The following is a 6,173-nucleotide window of genomic DNA, read 5'->3' as shown; positions in this document are numbered from 1 at the left end:
TACAACGTTTTATAAAAATCATTTACCTCGAGGTTTATGTATGAGAAAGCATGTCATTAAAAAACATGAAACATACATTTCTTGTAGCAGATGTTTTAATATGTCAATGGTGTTCATCCTTGTCCATTCATTATCTCCATTTACGTCAAATACCTACCAGTAGATTCTCCTTTGCTTTGAGGAGACAGTGATGGATCCAGTATTCGCCACAGTAATCTTGACCTTTTAAGCGAGCCCAACCTGTAAGACACAAATAGAACCAGACACTAAAACAAGCTTGTTTTTTGTTAAAGCTGACTATTTATTATGCAGACCACTAGGCTGAAAATAAGGATTTAACACTTACAACACTTTAAAACTGATAATGTTGGGTTCAAGGCCTAGTGAAAAGTCAAGGAAACAGCCTTTGTGCAACCACTCGAAGAAGTAAAAAGCTGGCTGATGTGGCTTTTAGATTATTAACACTTTTCTTTTGGTTTATCCTGTAATGCCAGGCTTCAAAAGCTCACTGCATTAACCTCCAAAAGGACAGGCAACTTCACGTTTTGCAATTATTTGGCGCATACGTTTTTAAAAGCAAAACATTGAAGTTTAAATAATCTGCTCTAACACACTTGGGGCCCTATTTTGCACCCGGCGCAGCGCAAAGCTTGACGCAAGTTTAAATAGCAAATGCACCTGCGGCCATCTTTCGTCTATGGGCGTGTTGGTCCTACAGGGAGGTGTGTTCAAGTGCATTCTTGGTGTATTGTTTTCTTGAACCAGCGCAAAGTGATTGCGCCATTGACCAACAAAACCCTGGTCTAAAGTCAATAATGCATTTCATTGTTATTTTAACAGCAAATTAGTGAAATGCGACTACGCTCATGCACAGCTCGCGCACACCGTGCTTGTGACACACACACACAGGGAAGAGCAGCAGCACACAAACATGCAAAAGATTACCGCCATCATAATAGCAACGTGCCAAGGCAAAAACGCGCCTGACTTTTAAAGGGAATGGGAGATGACACTCTGATTGGTTCATTGCATGTTACCCAAAAAACACACCCATAACTTAACCCTCCTGTAGTCTTCGGGTCAAATTTGACCCCTTTTTAAAAGGTTTCTTCATCAGAAATTTGGGTTTCTTTCAAAAAAATTGTCTTGAAAAGTAACATGGATGGTTCCCAACAACACTCCTCACGAGGTAAATAAATAATCAGTTGACAACTTTCATTGAATTTGGGTGTTTTTTTGTAAATTTTATAGCATTTGTAGAAAAACTGAAATTGATAAAATAACTTGTGTGTGACAAAAGAAAAATGTACAAAAACACAAATGTGAATTAAAGTTACTAAAATGTGAATAAATGCCAAACAAAGTGACAGAAATGTCCCAAAAAAAAAAAGAAAAAGTGACAAAAACATTGGGGGAAAGACACAAAAGGGTCGAAAAGATGACCAAAATGTTGATATAAGGTTTTTTATTGAAATTTTGACTCAGAAAAACAAAAATTTGCAGGTCGGAGGGAAGACAACACAAGGATAATGAAGACACTAAGTACAACCCTTTTGAACCGTGCGTCTTTTAACTAATAAAAGTGGATTTGGACACGTTGTGGGCTTAGATTGTTAAAATAGGGCCCTTGGTGTTTGTGCTCCCAAAAGATGTGGAAGATTTAAAAGACAGAAACAAAAAACAATTAAACAAAGAAATTAAGTGAAATCCATCCATCTTCATCCGCTTTATCCGGTATCGGGTCGCGGGGGCAGCAGCTCCAGTAGGGGACCCCAAACTTCCCTTTCCCGAGCCACATCAACCAGCTCCGACTGGGGGATCCCGAGGCGTTCCCAGGCCAGGTTGGAGATGTAATCCCTCCACCTAGTCCTGGGTCTTCCCCGAGGCCTCCTCCCAGCTGGACGTGCCTGGAACACCTCCCTAGGGAGGCGCCCAGGAGGCATCCTTACCAGATGCCCGAACCACCTCAACTGGCAATTAAGTGAAATGCAACATACAATATGTATTTCCTTTTTATGTACCGTATGTCATAAGTAAATGGAAAACTTTTTGTCAATCACAAATGTAACTAAATGTATAGTCAAGTGTCCCTCCAGCCAGCTGGCCCACAGCAAACTGGTTACATTTTAACTGGCTGCCTTCAGTGACATAAAGCCCCGCCCACGGGCATGTCCCAATGCATTTATAGAATTGGCAGGTCTACCCAAATGCTACTCTCTACTGAACAACACTGATAGGAAATCCACCTTTATACTTTGTTTTCTGTGTTGTGTTTGACTAATGTGGTATGGAAAATTCATGTTGCACTAACAATTCATAATAAAAGTTATTATGACATGTTCATTGCATACATGCATAGGAAAAAAAAGAAGTTCTATTCTTTTGAGTATTGTATTTGACAGGTCTTTGTTTTTACTTAGGCATATTTAATCTTCCACACAAAGAGACCAGAGAGACACAGATTGAATGGGAAATTCCTTTCAGTGGTGAGATGCTGCCAAAGACTAAACTATGAGAAAACAATCTCCAAACTCGCTTTTACAGTCTACTTTTAAAACATGGCCAAAGTGGGGATTTCCATACCAAACCCCGTCCCATTTCAACCGGGCCCCCCCATAACCCTTTAATTAAATCCCTTCTTACTATTTTAAAAAGCCTAAAAAAGGGCATGCTTTTTTATGGGAAATCCCCGTTTATGCCAAAAAGGTCCATTTGCGGGGCACCAAAACCCGGGAACCCCCCCTTACCCCCTTAAGCTTTTCTGTATACATTTCTTTTCCCCCCGGGGCAAAACACACAAAAACACACCTCTTTAAATTTTTGGAATAGTAAAAAAGGGAAAGAGAGCAAAGAGCAAAAAAAAGGGGGGTTAGAAGAAAACTGATTATGGGGTATTATAAGGAAAAAGGGATCCCCTTGGGGGAGGCTCCCCGGGCCCCGAGACCGGAAATGGAGGAACGGGGGCGGCCATTCCTGTTTTCCCCCCATTACAGTATGGGAAACCCCCCCCCTTTTTTGTCAAAGCCCCCCAGAAAAGCCTTTTTTTGTGCCCGCTGGGGCCCTTTCCCTTTTCCTGCTATTTTCCCCCTAAAAGTCCAAAGGGAAGACAAGAGGGGGGAAAGAATGGGGGGGCCAAAGGGGGGCTTGGGTGCTAGGTTTTTTGCGCATGAGATGATTTTTTGCCTTGGAAGTAATTAAAGGGCTTTTTGGGCCCCGTTTTTCCCCCGTCAAATCCGTAATTTCAGTGGTGGGTGGCTGTGTGCCCCTTTTTTGTAGAATTGCCTTGCGGGCCCGCCTCTATTTAAAAATTTTGGGGTCACCCGGGGGGGGGGGGGGGTGGCTGGGGCAAAAAAAAGGGACTGACCCCCTTGTTTGCATGGGGGGCTTTCCCCCCAGGGAAAGACCGTTTTGCAGGGTTTATTTTCAAATCCGTTTTCTCCGGGCATGGTTTTTCAAATTTTTTTTCTTTAAAAAAGTAACCTTTTCCCCAAAACTGCAAGAAATGGGTAAAAGTAAGATTGTCTCCCAGCTGTCCTCCCTTCGCACGCAAAATCTGAAATCTCCTTTACTCTATTTTAGGGGCCCCCCCAAAAACTCTGGTTAAAAAACTGGTTGCTGTCCCCCCCCTTGTTTAAAAACCCTGGACTCACCCTTAATTTTTGAGCCCTTTTTTAAACCCATTTCCACTTTTTTATTTATTGACACACTTTTTGTGCATTTTTGGGGAAATTTAATTTTAAAAACTGTTAGCCAAAAGGGTCAAGAAAAAAGGGGGGGTAGGAGGGCCCCCTTTTTTTAGGTGCTTATCATATTTATGGAAAGTTTTTCCTCAAAAACTATGTAGACCCATTTCCACCCCTCTGGGGAAAAAATTGGGCAAAATTTTTTGGGCACCCTGCAGAGCTTACCGCGTGCACCGGGCCCCTTTTGAACCCCCCCCCTCTATAGTCTGGTACCCAACTAGTTGAACCCGGTTTAAAAATTTATACCCCCAAGGGGGTTTTTGGCCCAAAATGTGAAAATATTTTGGTTTCCCCCCTTTTACGAAACTGCTTTATGCTAATTGTTGTTTGAGGCAATTTTCATAATTTTGAAACCCAGCATTTTTACTTTTAAACATCCAGGGTTTTAAACCCCATATTTTTTCACTGGGATTCCAATTTTTTTAAAAAATATGGGGGTGAAAAAAAAGGGTGTTTTTTGAAGGTTTCTTTTTTTCATTTTTTGGGGGATTTTCCAGAATTTCCAAAAAGAGCTAAATTTTAAGGGTTTAAAAAAAAATATTTTTAATTTAAATTTTGGGCCCAAAATTTCCAAATACCTTCCAGGGGCATCATCGTTTATGGGGGTTTTAGGAAAAAACAAACTTCAATTTTCCCGAAAACATGAGTGGCTCTTTTGAATGCTAAATTTTCAAATTGGGCCAACCCCCTTGAAAATTTTTCATCTGTATGCTGCATAAACTTTGGTGTACCAACATTTCCGGGGTTTCCCAAAGGGGTCTATGGGCTGGCTACCAGACAGTTATAAAACCCCCCATGGTCCTGATGTAAAAAACTCACTCATTGTATTGGTTTTGTCCGCCCAAAAAAACCCTTTTTAATTTTCCCCTCATGCTAGTTTTGAATGGAGGGATGCTCTTAATCAGGGTGTTTGTAATTTTTTACGGGTATGTTAAACCCATAAAAATGGTTTTTTGACACAAGAATTTGACAAAACTAAATTCCTTTGTGTGTTTCAGGAAAAAAACTGCGTAGTATAGCTCAGGGAGATTTAGAAACCCAACTTAAAACCCTGTTGCCCTTTTTAATTCAGTCCCTCATTTCTTTCCAACCCCACCAAACACCTCCGATTGAATTTTTACACTCTCCGGGCCCCCTCTCACCCCCCCAAAATTTTTTTAAAAACCCATTCATAATTCCCAAATTTTAGCCGTCTGAGTTCTCGGGGACACAAAAGATCAATGCATTCCTTTAAAGAAATTAAAAAACATCTTGTAAAAGTTTTACATGCGCTACTTTACCCAAAAACCTTTTCTAACTGTATTCCAAATGCTTTACTGATTAAGTTAGGTGGAAAATTTCTTTTCAACTGTAAACCAAAAAAATTAAAATAATAGTTTTGTAGAAGGGTTTTTTTGAAGAGAAAATTTTTTTAAATTTTCAAAAGATTTTCGCAAAACTTTTTTAAATGTTTTAAAATTCTATTAATAAACCAAAAATTTTCGAGAGCCTTATTTACTACGCCCAAAACCCTTAAAAGATGTGTAACAAAAGCTTTTTTGGAGAAATTAAATGGCCAGGGCTTTACCCAAAGAAATAAAATTCGTATAGTTTGCAACTGGGTTTTAAGGGAAAATGATTTTCTTTATAAAAATTTGTTTCTTTCCATTTAAATATAAATCATGGGATTTAAAAGAAAAATATTTTTTAGATAGGCTTTTAACATGAACCCATTTATAACTGTGTGAAAAACCTTTCTGATGGGAAATTTTGGTTTAATTAATTCCCTTTTAAAGAACAAAAATATTGTCCCCAAAACCCTAAACTTAAGAAATTTATTAATTGGTGTAGTTATTAAAAAGGGGTTACGGGGGGGGCCAAATGAAATTTAAACCAAAAAGAAGGCCAATCCATGAAAACACCTTTGGGGGGGGTGTGTTTTGGGCGACCCTTCCTTACTACGTACTGCTTTTTGTTAAAATGCTTCGCAGGGAATTGCCTTTGTTGTCAGGCGGGGGGCCCCCCCGGCTAAAGGGTTTGGTTAAAAATGGGTTTTGGTGCTGGCCCCCCCGGGGGGAAACTTTTCAAAGTTCTTTACAAACCAAAGGGGCGAGTTGGGGGTTGGGGGCCCCGGGGAAGTGGGTTCCCCAAATTCACCCTGAGACCCCAAGGCGGGAAAAATTGGGGGAAGATTATTTTCCCAACCAGGGGGGTGGGGCGGGAGTAAATTATTAAGGCCGGGGGGGGAAAATAATTTGGGGGGTTTCCTTTCCCCAAAAACGTCGGGTTTTAAGGGACCCAGGAAGGGGCCTAACCGGGGGTTAAGGGGGGGTAATTGGGGGCACCTGCCCATTTTGTTTTCCCAAAAGGGGAATTTTTTTTTGGGAAAATTAGCCTAAATGCGACCCATTAATTTAAAATAAATAAAAAAAATGTGCTAATTTGGGGTGT

Source organism: Etheostoma spectabile, chromosome 8 (assembly GCF_008692095.1).
Source record: "Etheostoma spectabile isolate EspeVRDwgs_2016 chromosome 8, UIUC_Espe_1.0, whole genome shotgun sequence".
NCBI classification, from domain to species: Eukaryota; Metazoa; Chordata; class Actinopteri; order Perciformes; family Percidae; genus Etheostoma; species Etheostoma spectabile.
The sequence above is the reverse complement of the archived record's forward strand: the minus strand, read 5'-3'. Positions refer to the sequence as shown.